General features: G+C 44.8%; 1 protein-coding gene across 2 annotated transcripts in view; it reads left to right on the forward strand.

The window, feature by feature from the left end:
• The window catches only part of fhod3b (formin homology 2 domain containing 3b), an 88,877-nt gene that overhangs the window by 35,770 nt on the left and 37,371 nt on the right, over positions 1-15,736 (forward strand). The window contains exon 1 of one of the 2 annotated variants that reach the window (XM_083678878.1): positions 3,524-3,656. The exons of the other annotated variant lie outside the window; for it this stretch is intronic. The gene's annotated coding sequence lies outside the window, so the exon portion shown is untranslated. Of the gene's footprint in view, positions 1-3,523; positions 3,657-15,736 lie in introns of those variants that run through there. 2 annotated transcript variants of the gene reach the window in all.

Raw genomic sequence — 15,736 nt, forward strand, 5'->3', positions numbered from 1 at the left:
ACCATGAAATGCGTTCTGAATCAGTGAAATTACACCATGCATCACGCCTTTGATATAGCAGCTGGCAAAGAATGAAAGTGCCCCCCCCCCCCCCTCTCAAAAGTAGTTAAACGTCAGAACAGCTCTTACCAGGTGTGGTGGAATTTACTGGAATCTCACTCCTCCCAGTCTGTTATGACTGACTCCTGTTCATCAGTGGCAGGATAATCTACCTCCTGAATGTGGGTCAAGCCTATTTTCAGGATTGTTATTGCTCATGGAAGTCTTGTAAAACTGAGAAAAATATTCCAATCCCTGAGCACCCCTTTAGGCTTACCACTGTACCTGTACAGTATAGGCCAACTAGAGTCTACATCTATTGTTGTTTCACACACCTTAATATTTACTTAGTCAAGTGTTTGAAGTAACTAACCCTCACCTTTTCAAAAGTGTTCCATGGCTGTGTGTCCAGTTCCTCAGTGTGTTGTTGAGAAACACCTTTGTCAAATTCTCCCTGTCCTCTGCAGGAGCACTCAGGAGTTTTGACATTGTACTGTGATTGAGCTTAACCACTACCAGGTGTGCATGAAAGGTTTTGGCGAGAATGGCACGGGGTCAAGACTGGGTGGAAGTGGGAGGACTGTAAGGGGTGGGAGGGAGGGAGGGAGGGAGGGAGGGAGGGAGGGAGGGAGGGAGGGAGGGAGGGAGGGAGGGAGGGAGGGAGGGAGGGAGGGTGGGTGGGTGGGTGGGTGTGGTACGAGGGGGATGGAGTTGCTTAATGTAAAAACTTCAAAGGACCAGTATCTGGTACCAAAGTGTGAGGCTAAAGGTGTCTGAGCTTGTTAGGGTGTGATCGTACAGGACCACTGCTTGTTGAAATGTGGTTTTGGGATATAAAAATCACCAAAACTCAATATACTGTAGGCTGTTTTTTGTAATGGGGTGATGTAGGCATTTTGGGTATTGTGTCCTTGGACTTGTGAGTGGAAAAACAGTAAGACTTATACAATAACAATGCATGTGCTTGCATAGTGCATACAGTAAAGGGAAATGAACATCATATTTAGGATTTGGCTCCGAAACCTTGATATTTTTAGAGGTAAGCTGGAGCCAATCATGTTGAAAGACTGCTGAGGTGAGAGTTCTCTGCCAAACAACTCTTCCCGCTCCTTTGACTCAAGCCTCATGTTTGAGGCTAAGCCTTAGCATCAACAAGCCCTGTGAGGCAGAGGATTTTTTTCTTTCAAATAAAAATGTAATGTTTTTAGGTTTAGGTTTCACGTGTGTTTGATACCATTCCTCATTCCAGTCCATGCATTACAATGAGCCCGTCCTCCGATTTCTACATCCACCAGCCTCCACTGTTGTACACACTTGCCTAATAGCTTAGCCTTACACTTATAGCATTTGCTCATAAACCATTATTTTCAGCCATGACATAACTGCTTACAAATAAACACAATTACAAAAGGAGGTACTGTATACGCCCTTTCTACTGAGCTGAAGTTGGGCGCTGATATGATATAGTATGTCAGCAGTTGCTTGTAAGCCTTAAGTAGAAGCTCAAGCATCAAGGACAGTTTCTGTGAACCAGCATGTATTGATGATGTTCCCTTCTTCTAACTCAGTAGTGGGAAGAGAAACCCTCCCTGTCAATTATCCACTTCCTATAACAGTTATGTAGGGAAGAAAGGGCACTTGTTGGATATTGTGATAACCTCTGTAAGAGGAGATGAAGTATTCTCTCCAAGGAACAGCAGCAATTTGAAACTGCCTGTTACATTGAGAATGTCAAAGCAAATTTAGCTAAAAGCGGTTTGTTTTACAATTCTGACTGAGTTTAACAATAGAGGGTATTTTTAGTGAACTTAAGTATGCTACTGGACACACACAAGCATGCACACACAAACACACACACACACACACACACACACACACAAACACACACATATACACACAGCAGTTGCTTATTGACTGTACCCCCCACTGAGGGTGACACAGTAGAGTAGTTCCTTGTTGACGGGTAGGGGAACAGAGTTGAACGAGGTTATCATTAACATGACTGTTCTCAACCAGTCACACAGGACAGCTTAGGTATTAGTGTGGCTCAGTAGCCTTATTTCACAATGGAGAAGCTGTGGCTAAGTTTGAGTTTTTATCAATATAAGACAAGATTTTTCTCCTTACCCTGGCCATGCCTCTTTGAATACTAGAGGGGAGGTAAAGACACCCATCTCCCACAATGATATTTTCAGTTGATCTCACCATGATTGAGATGAATCTGGTCAACATCAGTATTATATTATGATTCAGCTCCTTATTACATTTCAATCTACCTCATTATATGCTGAGGTAAAAACAAATAGGTCAAATGAAAGATAGCTTAGAGAGTTGTAGATGTTTTGCCAAAACAAGTGGGCCTTTTTTATACCCCCCAACCCACCTTGGCAATCTTACCTCTTTTTCCATTATTTATAGTCTCTAACTATTTAGTCAGCCCTAATCTGTTTGGTTTACTGTAATACGTTTTCCTCTCCTACCCTTTCATTTGAAAGGATCCACTCCCATATGTCAATGGTTTCCTTTTAAATAGTGCCAGAGCTCTCTTATCACTGTCATTGATTCTGGAAGACAGCATCACGCACGCACGCACACACACACACACACACACACACACACACACACACACACACACACACACACACACACACACACACACACACACACACACACACACACACACACATGCACACACACACACACACACACTGGAAACTCCTTCAGTGGTGCTTTTCCAAGTTTTTTTTTGGAGTGAGAGAGACCGAGTCCTTTGAGGGGCTTGGGGTTGTGATTAGTGGTCTCCCATCACCATGGACAAGATAATAATATAATCCAGTCAGTAAATCAGAGACTGTGAAGTGTGAGCGAGGTCAGACATGTTGTTTGTTATGGTATCAAACGTGTGGGTGGGAAGAAGGGAGAAGAGGCAGAAGCATGACAAGAGCACTTGTTCTGTTCCTCATCATATGTGGCAGTTTTATGGGTCTAACTTATGCCTGCTGGTTTCACACAATCCATAGCAGATTGTGTCATCAGGGTGTGAGGCTTTGAAAATAAATCCCTCTAAATGCAGCCATTACTGTAATGAGAATGTTATCCCTACAGTGCATTTTCTATGCTTCAAAATGGATGTTCAATCACTTTTTCAACATACTGTATTCTTGTAGTGTTGTTTTCATTGTGTGGCCTTGTGTGGTTATGTAAAACCTCCCATATATGAATTTGCCGTACTATATCCGCTTCTCATCTTCATTCCATAGATACCGTAACATTATTTGGAGGCATGTTTTGTTGACATTGTTTGAATAACTTTGGATCCTAATCTCTCCTTTATCTCTCTGTTTTTTCCATGCTCCCTGATGTGATGGCTGGCTTTGGCTAAATAAGGTAAGAACACACTTTGCATTCTTTCTTGCCAACATCCTGATCCTCTGTAGTTCTCTGAGCCAGAACGCCATTTTGTCCTATCAGAAAAGGAGAGTGCTTAGTTCTGCCTGCCAATCCTTCCCCACCTTGACACTGTCATGCTATGGGGATGCATGGCTTGTTCCTAATGGTGTTTTTCCAAAATCTCTTAGTGTGATTTATATTGCAAGGACACGTTCGCTGAAAGCCAGGTATGTCTTCCCACAAAAAAGGATGCGGTCGTCTGCCAGCCAGACCTCTTTTTTCAAGTCTCACTTTTCATTTTTGTTGCTCTTTTCTTCTCCTTTTTTATGTTTTTCATTGAAGATATAGAGTTTGTTTAATTTCCCAAGCATGTACATTTATCTAAATAAAGTCATTCTGGGAAGGAAAACACGTCGCTGTGTTGTTCAGACTGTGAGGCTCATAAATACAGCAGCAGAGAGAGGGAGTGAGAATGAGAGAGAGAGAGAGAGAGAGAGAGAGAGTGACCAGTGTTTGTCTGGCCTCTCTGGAGGAGAAATGGCTGCTTGGCTTTGGTGAGTGCAGGAGTAGAGGCCATGTAGGAGAGAATGCTCATGTATGGAAAAGGGAATAGCTTCCTGGTTTACTCTATGACTATAGAGTGGTAGCTTAGTCATAGTTAAACAGTATAAAATCACATTACAAAATATATCAAATATTTTGTTGAACTATGCCTTGGTGAACTATCCCAAATATAAGTTGAAATCCAGTAAATGACTTGGCATTGGCATTCATGAAGGATTGCCTTTGAAAACAAGCCCCTTTAGGACAAACTGGGAGCAGCCCATTGGCAAACAGCTTGATTACACACTGAGCATAGCAAAGAGGAATCTCCCTTGGTTTCCCCTTGGTTGAACAATACTGTTGGAGAAGTAGATAACCAGTCATTTGACAGCTGAGTGATGAACAGGAGGCCCAGCATATCACCTAGAAATGTAATTAGAGGGGACGGGAGCATACTGGAATATATGACTTATTGAGTTTATGTCTCTCTGTTTATTTTGGCCTGTGTAGGCATGTAAGGTGTAAGTTCATAGGTCAGTGGTATCTTCTTTTCTCCAGTTTTAAATGAATTTGATCATTCCTCATGTAAAAAAAGCATTTTCTATTTATATTGTTACCCCCTACTTCCGCAGTCCGTTGGAATAGAATCATACTGTACAATTAGTATTTTACAAAATATTGATATATGATATTAAACCACATACCATGTATCATAACAATACTAACAGTATCTGAGTGAAGACCTACAGTATAATAGATTTAGCTGTAGAGTTGTGAGGCCATGTGAAACCAAGTGTGTGTGACAGTGTGTGATGGATGCCTGACCCGTGTCCAGCAGTGCCCCTTCCTCTCTGACATGGGTAGTAAGCTAGGATACAGTATCTCCTGGACCATGTTTATCCAGACCAGTCCAAATAAACCCAGGGGTGAAGCGCAGCAGAGTGGCACAGGAGAAAAATTACAGTTTACTCTCCCCCACAGGGTGATGGGGAGGATGCCATGTTGGAGTATCTCCAGCATGTGGTATCATTCAAATATTCCCTTTATCTGGGTGGCCTCAATTGATTGAGTGAGACACTTCTTGTCTGTTCGGTGCAGCACAAACGTTTAAGCTGCTGTTGTCCGACTTTAGCCCTGCAAAGAGTCAGGGAGTGAGAGAGAATGATTTGAACTGTGTTTGACGTACTCTACACAGTTTATTTGTCAAGGGAGTTTAGGCAAGGGGAGAGCAACAGAGGTGCCTTCCTGTGAAGATATTCTCTGTGAATGCATAGATGTGGGATTTATAATACAGCCTTGAGGAGGTGAAGTATGAGAAAATGTTGGTGCCTCTTCCCTCATTCTCTCTGCCCACTGAGGCCTCATGAATCAGCCAAACTGGTCGATGTCTGTAACTACAACACAGTGACATGGAGCACAGGTGAACAGGGTTGTTTGACTGGCAGAGAGGGACCTACTGTAGATATCAGTGCATTATGCACGGCACGTTGTTCACAGTAGATGAAAACCAGTCCTGTTCTGGAAAAAAGAAAACTTGCCTAACTTGGATTGCATGGTAAATATACATCTGAGCCTTCAGAGAAATCCTCAGATCAACCATGGAGCCTGCCAATCTGACAGCCTGTTTCAGGTGAGGTTCAGTCTCTGGCTACAAGAGCACATTAGGCATCCTAGTATGACATAAAGAGGGGTATTAACTGTACTTATTGGACTTAGCAAACAAATGTTTAATCCCTATCTGACAGAGAGCTCATTAGTGGGAATTCTCGGCCATTTTCACCAAAGAGAAAAACCTCCACACATCACTCAATGGGACTGTTGAGAGGGATTTGGAGCAGAAAGCAGCCAGTCATGTTGATTGTGAGTTTGTTCCAGTTGGGCAAACAGACTGACTGGCCCCTGGGACAAACGGTGCCTTTGAATGCTCAGCCAGTCTCTGTGCCAAGAGGGGATTATATCCATTTCAATGACACTTCGAAATAAAGCAGTGTATATCCAAACAAAACACCTCACGAATAGCATACAATTAACACCTGAGTTTTCAGCTCCTGCCCAATGGGGTCACTCTCTGCTTGCAGATGATTTTCTCTATCCACATGAATTTGTATTTTGATGTAATACAATGTAATCCAATCATTTTAATGGTGGTCTAATCGAGCCAGTACCAACATTACATATATTACATATATTACATATTTATTTTCCTGTTGATATTAAGGAATGCAATGCAAATATATCTGTTCTATGGGACTATGCTGTTCATCTATTAGTGGGTCAATGCAGCCCTCAGATCTTTAGTACCACACCCCTGTGGTGCCCTATAAAGCAGGTCACCTGACCCTCTCCCAGGCTCTGCCACCTGTCAGCAGTCAGCTCACAGCCCAGGCTGTGGACCACTTCTCAACCTGCCTGGCAGATCACATCAACAGCTACGTTCCAAAGACCATACTTGAGAGTACACAAAGACACCGCCAAGGACAGTCCTGTTTGTTGATCTCGCTGGGACTTCAGAAGATGTGTTGGTGAAAATGGAAATGTACTGTAATGCATTGGTGCATTGATTGTACTGTGTGGTCCACCGTGCATACTGTGGTTTATTGTATGATGTGATGGAAGATGTTCCACAGAGTCAGACAAGGACATTGTTTAGCCAGTATTGATATAGTGCTATAAAATACACCCTGATCCTCTCATACAGCGGGTCCTCTGCTGGAGTCCATTCCTTATTCCCCATCCTTCCTGGATTCATAGAGACTTCCTTCGTTGCCAAGCATCTGCAAATGTTATGGGGACTTTACATGTAGATGACTGCCAGCAGACTGTCAACCATTACTCATACACAGGCTTGTTTGACAACTGGGGGGTTACTTTTATGCCATTTTGATAACGACCAGGATCAAAGAATATGGCACCAACTCGAGACTGACATCAGAGACTAGTGTGAGAAACATTACACAGAAACTATTTTAGCTTGTTAGCTCGCTACAGCTGACTACATTTTTGTTTGATCTTATCAAACAATTAGTTGTAAGGTTGAATGAACTGTAAAGGTCATGACTCAAAATATGGCGAGGGAGTAGCAGCACCTCAGTGCTGTCTCATACTGCTCTTCTGGCTCACACTGAGACACAGACAGAGAGAGAGCAGAGATATATATATATATATAGAGAGAGAGATGTCTGGTCTGTCTGTCCTCTCTGTTTCTTCACTTGCCTGACCCTGTCAGGGCTGTCCAACCCTCTGCACCCCTCTGCTCTCCTCACAGCCTGATTATCCATCACACTGCAGTCATTTCCCCCTTGGAAACTTGGAAACCTGCATCCTCTCTGACAGGTGGTGTTTGGTTTGTTCCAGAGGAGAACCAAATATGGGAGCTCTGACTGCCGATGTGCACCTCTCCCATGCTGCTTATACACGTGCTGCAGCTCACACTTTCTCTGATGTTAGAATTTGGGACACATGTGCTCATGTATCAGTCAGTGAATCAAATTCAACATTTGATCCGTTGAACACTCTCATAGCTTTGGTATTCTTTCCCAAGGCCGAATGGAATAAGACAAGTCACTGTTATTCACTCCATATGAAACAAAGAGACCACATCATGTGATTTATTACGAAAGCCTTTTGATCTGGGGCCTTGCTTCAACAACAGCGCACAATGTCACACAGACATGTTTCTGATCCAACATAGAGCCTGTGAGGGTTCACTCAGTCAGTGGAACGCCAAAAAATTAGATTCTTCCTGTCAGATCTGTATCTGAAGGTCCCTCCATCTGAAACTGGTGGAAGTAATTATGGGTCATTAAGGGATGGCAGCAGGTCTGACGACAGGAGGCTGCAGTCATTCCACTGGATGTCAGGTTAACCAGACCGTCTCCTCAGGTAGCCCCACTGACAGACTGGTGCCAAAGGTCCTCCGTGATGATGAGACCAAAGAGGAAGCAACACTGACAGAAATGTCCCAAAATGGAAAATCTCCCTTGAGTCTTGTGCTCAACCCAGGTGTCTTGACTGAGAGGCCGTGTGTGAGCTTCTTAACATCTGTTTTCCGACACACGATGGAGTTGGAGATGGACTGGAGGGTGCGCTCTGTCAGAGCTGCGTGTGTCTCCCCATTGGCCTGTTTCCTCCTGCTGAAGTAGGGGCTGAAATTGATGCGGCCGCTATGCGGCTGTGTTTATTGGAGGGCCTTTCACAGCAGCATATTTCTCATCATGTCAAGTTGGAGAGAAAATAGGGGGGGGGAGAAGAGGGGGAGGGGGGAGAGAGGAAGGAGGGAGTGAGGAAAGGAGGGAAGAAAGAGGCAGGGAGTCATCAGGGTCATTGTTCAGTAAAGTTTTCCAGCCCTTGCTTTGAAAAGGGGAGACTTAAACCCAGATTTTGGCAGTCAACTACGTGACAAGGATCCCGGTGAAGTAAAACCTAAGATGCAGCAGTGTGATCATAAAGCCCAACCTGCCGAGAGCACCTGACTTTTGGGGACACTTTTACGAGCGTCACAGTGTGAAAATGCACTCTGCGCACACGTGTGATGGTGATGGACAAGGCTTTGAAATCCTAGCCTTTCAACATCTGTTACTGCATCCATACGCACGTGGCTGGTTTTATAGAAGACTTTAGAGCTATTGTAGCTGCCAAGTGACACATGTGGACAGGCTTACTCTGCTCATACAGAAAATAGGTTAGCAGAACATACTGTACGTCACCATGGCCCAGAGAGCCTATAGAAACTGCTTCTAAGATGAACATAAACAATGAGCGGACATCTCTAATCATCATGTTTTAATGATTTCATCTATCTGACCTTATTGCTTGGGGATACTGTATGTTCAAAGCTCCAGTACTGTATATCATATCCAGCACATGAGATGTCAACACACCCAAAACACCCTTCACTGGTCCCATTGTGGATCCCCCAGTGTATCTGTGTCAATCCTTTGTCTGACCCGCTGAATGTGCGCATGCATTCTCTCATTCTCATCCTCTCCTCCGCTCCGCTACGTATCTGTGTCACTGTCAGGGAGAGGGGGAAGCCCCAGGGAGGGGGTGGGAGGTAGGGGGAGGTTGGGGGGGGGGGGGGGGAGGGTCAACCCACCTGCTAGCTGCTCAGGAATGACTCATTAGACAGGTAGGCTACTTATGAAAGATGTGTCTGTCCTCACGTTGGTCCTACAGCCATGCTCCTCTGTCTGAAATTCTACACATTCCACACTCACTGTCTACTTGTTTTCTCTCTGACAGCATAAGATACAATCTTGATGAACGGTTAACATGCAATTTATGTTGGAGGGTTACCAGGGAAGAAATGCTCTGTGATGGTCTCATTGTGCTCTATAGCTCATTATGCTTCACAGAGTTTTGATGTTGTTATCCTTTCTAATGAGCAATGACAGCGTATGAACATATTTCAAGCTAACTAAGCACTTTACCCCAGCTACCTTAATCTTGAAAACTGGGCTATTGATGCCTTCTCTAAGGAACCCGTTGTGACCTGACAAAAGCATAAACGTTTACAAAGAGTGTTTTATATAAACACATCAATAAACAGAGTGATCCGATTTCACAGGTTCCATGAGGGACAATGAATGCGACCCAGTCTCTTGTTTCTGGGAACTTGGCGGAGGTATGCCAGGGTATCGGATGCCCCTGCCAGGATAGGGTGTCACAGCCCAGAAACCTAATCTCTCCACTGTTCCCGTGGGATTTTAATGACACTAAGCCTTTTCCCTGCTGTTTAGAGGAAGTCTAGGTACAACATCCGTGAAGGAAATCAAATCAGCATGTATTAACCAAGTTTATTTGCATTTTTGCCCCTGTTGTAATGAGATAGCTTGCAAGATGTGATGTTTTTATTTGAATCTCAGCCATAATACCACTACGTTGTAGATATGAGCTCTGAGCGCTAAGATCCGATGTCACTGGAGGGATAACCACAGCTCATACAGTACAGGACATGCATGTTAATCCTCACTTTATTAACAGCTTTACATCCATGTAAAGTGAAGAAGGTGATCAGTCAGTGTTGATGTGAACCAGACAAAGATCCAATGTATCCTCCTGTCTGTCTGTCTGTCTGTCTGTCTGTCTGTCTGTCTGTCTGTTCGTCTGTCTGTCCGTCTGTCTGAAAGTGCGACAGGAATTGCAGGGACAGTGAGGCCCCGTGGGTAGAGGCAGCCCTTCCTGTGAAGCCTGGTCCCAATGACAGAGCTTTCAGTCTGTGTGGCCACAGCTTGGGTTTCTCTAATCAAAGCCACTCTCCCCATCTGTCTCCCATCAATGCTCCCAAACCATTTGAAGAAACTCCAAGTGGCAGGAACAAATTAATTAGCTTCCATATTCTTCTGTGCACCACTGTAAACGGGTGTTTGTGTGAGTGTGCACGCACGCACGCACGCACGCACGCACGCACGCACGCACGCACGCACGCACGCACGCACACACACACACTCTATCCTAGAAAATTGACCAAGTAAACTCTAACATTTGCGTGCTAATTGTTTCAGTTTCCTCTCTGGTTGCACTCAAAGCCCAAACTCATTTAGAGTGATCTCATCCTTACCTGCAATCCTTCCTAATGATTTCCACCCCAGTGCATTCATCTCATTTTATTGACCCATCATCCACCTCATGTTTTTGTTCTACGGGGAAAAGATGAAAGCAAAGAAGCCCTCCAGTCCACAAAGAAGCACGTTACGAGCCCATACACATGTTGGGAGGTCTCTCCCCTTAATTACTTCTGTTTTCTCTCCATAAATTAGGAACAGCATTTGCCGAGAGAGAGAAAGAGAGAGAGAGAGAGAGAGAGAGAGAGAGAGAGAGAGAGAGAGAGAGAGAGAGAGAGAAAGAGAGAGAGAGAGGGAGGGAGGGAGGGAGAAGGGAAAAAGAAAGAGAGTGATGCTGTGGCTAAAGTGCTGCTGTGTTTCGTGACAGAGAGAGCCCGGTGCACATAAACCAAATGAGTTGTCATAAAAATACCAGGAGAAGAAATGAAAGATGGGGCAGTTTTGTCTGTGCCATCATGGCAGGCGATGCTGTGTTGCTCTCCCACGTTTGAGAGAGCACTGCCTCTCTCCCAGATGGCCCTGGCTCTGACCTCAGGTCCTTTGAGGCTGACCACCCTCACCTCTCACAGAGACAGACTCACTGGCCCTGAAAGCCCAGTGGGAAAGGCTCCACTGCTGGGCTAAATACAGTGCAGCTGAAGGGCGGGTACTGGATTGGAATCATTGGGACCAGCTCTGAGGAGTGACCATCTCTGGCTGACCACTGTGCTGAAGGTCATGAGTGGGCTGTAACTGTACAGTAACACTGAGCATGTCCACAGAGAGAGAGAGAGAGAGAGAGAGAGAGAGAGAGAGAGAGAGAGTGCATCAGAGTTTTCTTCTGGAAATTGTAGCAAACAGCCGTGGGGGTGATGCTGAGCCACTCAGTGGTCTAGCTGGATGCGGTTGCTTGCTAACACTCATCACCCACGCGAGTTGTTGTGGTAGTGCTCAAGTTCACACTCAATTTTCACATTCAATGTTGAGATTGACCTGCATACTTGTGAGTCATTTACCTCACAATAGGCCACTATCATTACAATCTGTGCCATCCGTTTCACCCAATAAACTCAACAACTGCATCAACTAGATTGCAGTACTTGTCATTCTTTCCCAAAACAAAACCCCAATTAAAGTTTGCAATGCCTATATTAAGGAAAACGACTGCACAATTAGTGGCATACTGTAGCATACGAGATGTGCCTGTTAAAGGTGTCTTCTATGGACATTGTATACAGTATATGTCTACTACCATTCTATATGCCATAGAGTACACATTGTCTGTCTCTGCCTATGATTAAAGGCATGAATTCAAACATGATGTCATCTCTATTCCTGTCCTAATGATGCAGATTGGCTTCATACTATTCTGTCTGGGTTACGGTTAGACTACTCTGCCTGTGTTAGGGTTAGACTATTCTGTCTGGGTTACGGTTAGACTACACAGGGGCCAACGAGTTGCGTGTAGAAATTAAGTTCTACAGACATCAAACAGGAACAACCCCCCCCCCTCCTCTTTCCCATCCTCTTTTCTGAAGCCTCCTGTCCTGAAAGTAAACACAGTGTAATTTATAGCAGCGTTCACTGGGCTGTCCTACCCAGTGGGGTCTTTGTGGGTTTCCTGGCTGGGCTTTTGGATTTGGTTTATGTGTTACGCCTGCTGTGCAATGCCTGAGCAATGGTAGTCATCCTTTTCATTTTATGGCGTTTGTTGGAAATAAAGGCATGCAAGTAAGTAAGTGAATGAGTATGTTGGTGTGTGTGTGGAGGGAAGGAGCTCGCAAAGAGAGGGGAGTTATTGAGTTAATGAACAAAAGATGCTCATCAGTTTATCAGCTGGAAACAAAAGGTTAAAGATGAGGACAACATTTGAAGTAAACATGTGTTACATGACTGTCCACACTAATGAATTTTAGACATTGTATCTTACAACAGTTGTAAAAGAAACAATTTTGTTAAACAAATAAACCTTTTTTGAGGGTCAGTCAGATAGACCGACTGGGCAGACAGACAGGCAGACAGGCAATGAGATAATTGGACTATGAGGAGTCTGATCAGACACTAAGTGTTCAGAGGCAGCACTGGTCTAAACATGGAGATGAGAAGAGAAGCTGCCAGCTCTCTGAGGTGTCTATCCCAGGGGTGGGAGGACAGGACAGGCCAAACCCGAGATTCCAGGTTTGCCTTCCTGTGTCAGTGGCCACAACAGGTCTGCCCTCACTCCCCTCGGCGAGGGAGCAGATCCCAGGTGATTATAGGGATTCATTTTTTACTGCTTTTGTAATTATTGTAATTTTAGGATAGAAACATCCCTATGGCTATTCCAGTAGACAATGAGACCATGCATAGAGGTTTAGGACAACATAGCAGCTGCAGGATTCAGTAGGCCTACAGTATAATAGGGATGCATGGGGGAGAGCTTTCATCTTATTGAGTCATCAGGTTTTACTATGGCTGACGCTGGCAAGTGAAAGCATGAGGTGGAGGCGTTTCTGGTACAGGTAAAGAATACATATGTGAATGTGAGGAATTCTGATTGATGCCCCCTCTCTCTCTCTCTCTCTCTCTCTCTCTCTCTCTCTCTCTCTCTCTCTCTCTCTCTCTCTCTCTCTTCCCTCTCCCTTCCAATAGTGAACCTAAACTGAACCCCTTGAATTTAGTTTAGGGGTATATTTTCTGTCATGTCAGAGAGGTACTGTATATGAATGTCTCACTATGGACCAATGGCTCTTGGGTCCTGTAATTTGTCTCCCATTTGTATGTCATCTCCTATGCCACCTCAACTCTAGGATTGATAGGTATTTCTCCTGTGCCTGAGAATGTATTACAAAACCCCACTATGCTCTCTACGCCATCCCACTGCATTCTGCCAGCCTCAGATTTGGCTTGGCGCAATGCTGGGTGAATGATAAATGCAGCAGACCATCGGTTGTGAAGTGTGTGACGTCTGCTCTCTGGGATGAAGGGGTTTGATGTGAACAGGATTGCAGAGTTTGGGGTCCAGTTCCATTTCCTTTCAAACAGAATACCTAGTTTCCTCTTTCTCTACTTTGTGTTTTTTCCCCCTTTCCCAAATACTGTGATGCTGAAAAGGCCCATACTTTGTGGGCACTTATCTGTGCCAGCTGGTATGGAACTAATCTGAGCAGAGCTATTTCTCATTAAAGGAGGGCCTCTTTGGGAGGCGCGCCGGTGTGTGGACTGCGGACAGGGACAGGGAAAGAGCTGTCTGTTTCTACAGATGGGCTTCATTTTGTGGCAGGCAGGAATAACTCCCTGACAGTTTTATTGCAGGCCAGGCTTCAGGCCTGAGTTGAGGAGCACAGGCCCTTTGTGGAAATGGCACTGAAACACTAGAGAGGAATTTGACTACCATGCCACTGGTGATTGGACCCCCCCCCCCCCCCCCCTCCCTAAACATGCTCCTCTTGAAATAGTCCTAAATCTAACAGAGTGACTGATAAGATAGAGCTACACCACTGTCCTCGTCTTGTAAAACCAAGTGGAATTGTGGAGTGAATCATCACCGAGAGGGTTGTTATGAAATTATACTTTGGCCAGTACTCTTATCAAGTGATCTTTACAAACCCAATAAATAGATTCACATCTTCCATCCTGGGAGGAAACACAATAAACCTCTGACTAGAGATAGAGCCGACTGATTCATGATGCACATTTAAACACCTTTCATGCTTGGCCAGGAGAATGTGTGATGAGTAACTCAAATGATCTTCCTCTCTCACCTTCACCCTCCAGTGATTAGAAACCTCAGTTGTTTAGACTTCTCAACATCTCAACTCTTGAGTCATCCTTGTGAGGCATAGGTCATGGTTATGACCCTGTTGCGACATGCTGCAGCAGGAGGCTTTGATTTCCCACATATGGTGTAGTAGACTGGTTGGCAGTGCCCCTGTAGTACCTTGCCCATGGCAGAGACATGGTGGTGGGGGTGATGGGAGCATCATGCCAGCTGGCTGTGAGGTTGTATCTTATCATGAACCTGCATGCCACATCTGGGCTACCTGCCATTAAGATCCCCTGGACAGGTATGATGGGAGTGTGGTGGGTTTGGGTTGCCATGGGAACTGTGCCCATCGCAACATCACTCATGTCCCTTATCCCCCAGGTCCAACTTCAGAGGAGAGACAATATGCCAAGGAGAGACAATATTCTATACTATTATTGTACTAGCAACAACCTATATAACATCAACATTTTCCTTTTTCATATTCAGCGTGGGAAAATTCCCTTTAGGACATTAACATAATAGTTATTGCAATTCACACAGTATTTCACATTTCTTTCCCATGATGCATAGAGCCATGTACTGTTTCAGCGTTAATACTGAAAGTGTAACTGTAAATATTTCTTCACTTCTCAGGCAGATTTATATCCTGTGGGTTTGATGCCAGTGAGTTGCTGGGACAGTTAGAAAAGATGAATAGTAATCTGTGTCCCAATCGGTGCCATGTATGGTATTGAATGTGCCTGAATATGTTTCTCCACACCAGTTATTATGGAATTAGATCCAGGTTAGATCCATGTTTTTCCAGTGCCACCACCATAAACTAGGTATCTGCGGAAGAAAAGAAGCTAATCTAGCGTGGATTGTTTTGTGTTGCTCAGCATGTGATGATTGTGCATCATCAGATCTAGGCCATATCCACAGCTTAGCCCCAAGCAGTCTGTCTGTCTTCACACTCACACACACGCACGCACGCACGCACGCACGCACACACACACACACCCGCGCGCGCACACACACACACACACACACACACACAACCTCTGTATTTGGGTGTGAAGGGGCTACGCCTCCATATGGCGTGCATAGCGTTTCTGAACGCAGCTCAGTCCAGAACACATCACATCACATGTGTCCTGCTGGAACAGTGCAGAAGTCCATTGAGCCATTAAACACCAGTTATGCCTTGAGTTTGACCTGAACTGTGTCTCCTTAGAGGCACAACTGAGAAATCTCCCATTGAATTGAATACAGATTTTTCCTTCTACAGTTGGCATATAACAGACATACCCATCATCTTCTCACAGTACAATATCCCTCATGTGTCTTGTTCATGACTCTCTGTCTGCTGGCTGGTGCTGTATGACGTGTTGATTGATAGTGTATCATGTGTGTGAGGGAGGGCGCTGGGGTCCGTTAGGCCTTTGGCTGTGTCTGTCTGGTCCAGACGGGCTGGCCTGGGACTGGATGTGTGCGC

Source organism: Argentina silus, assembly GCF_951799395.1.
Source record: "Argentina silus genome assembly, chromosome: 10".
Classification (NCBI taxonomy): domain Eukaryota; kingdom Metazoa; phylum Chordata; class Actinopteri; order Argentiniformes; family Argentinidae; genus Argentina; species Argentina silus.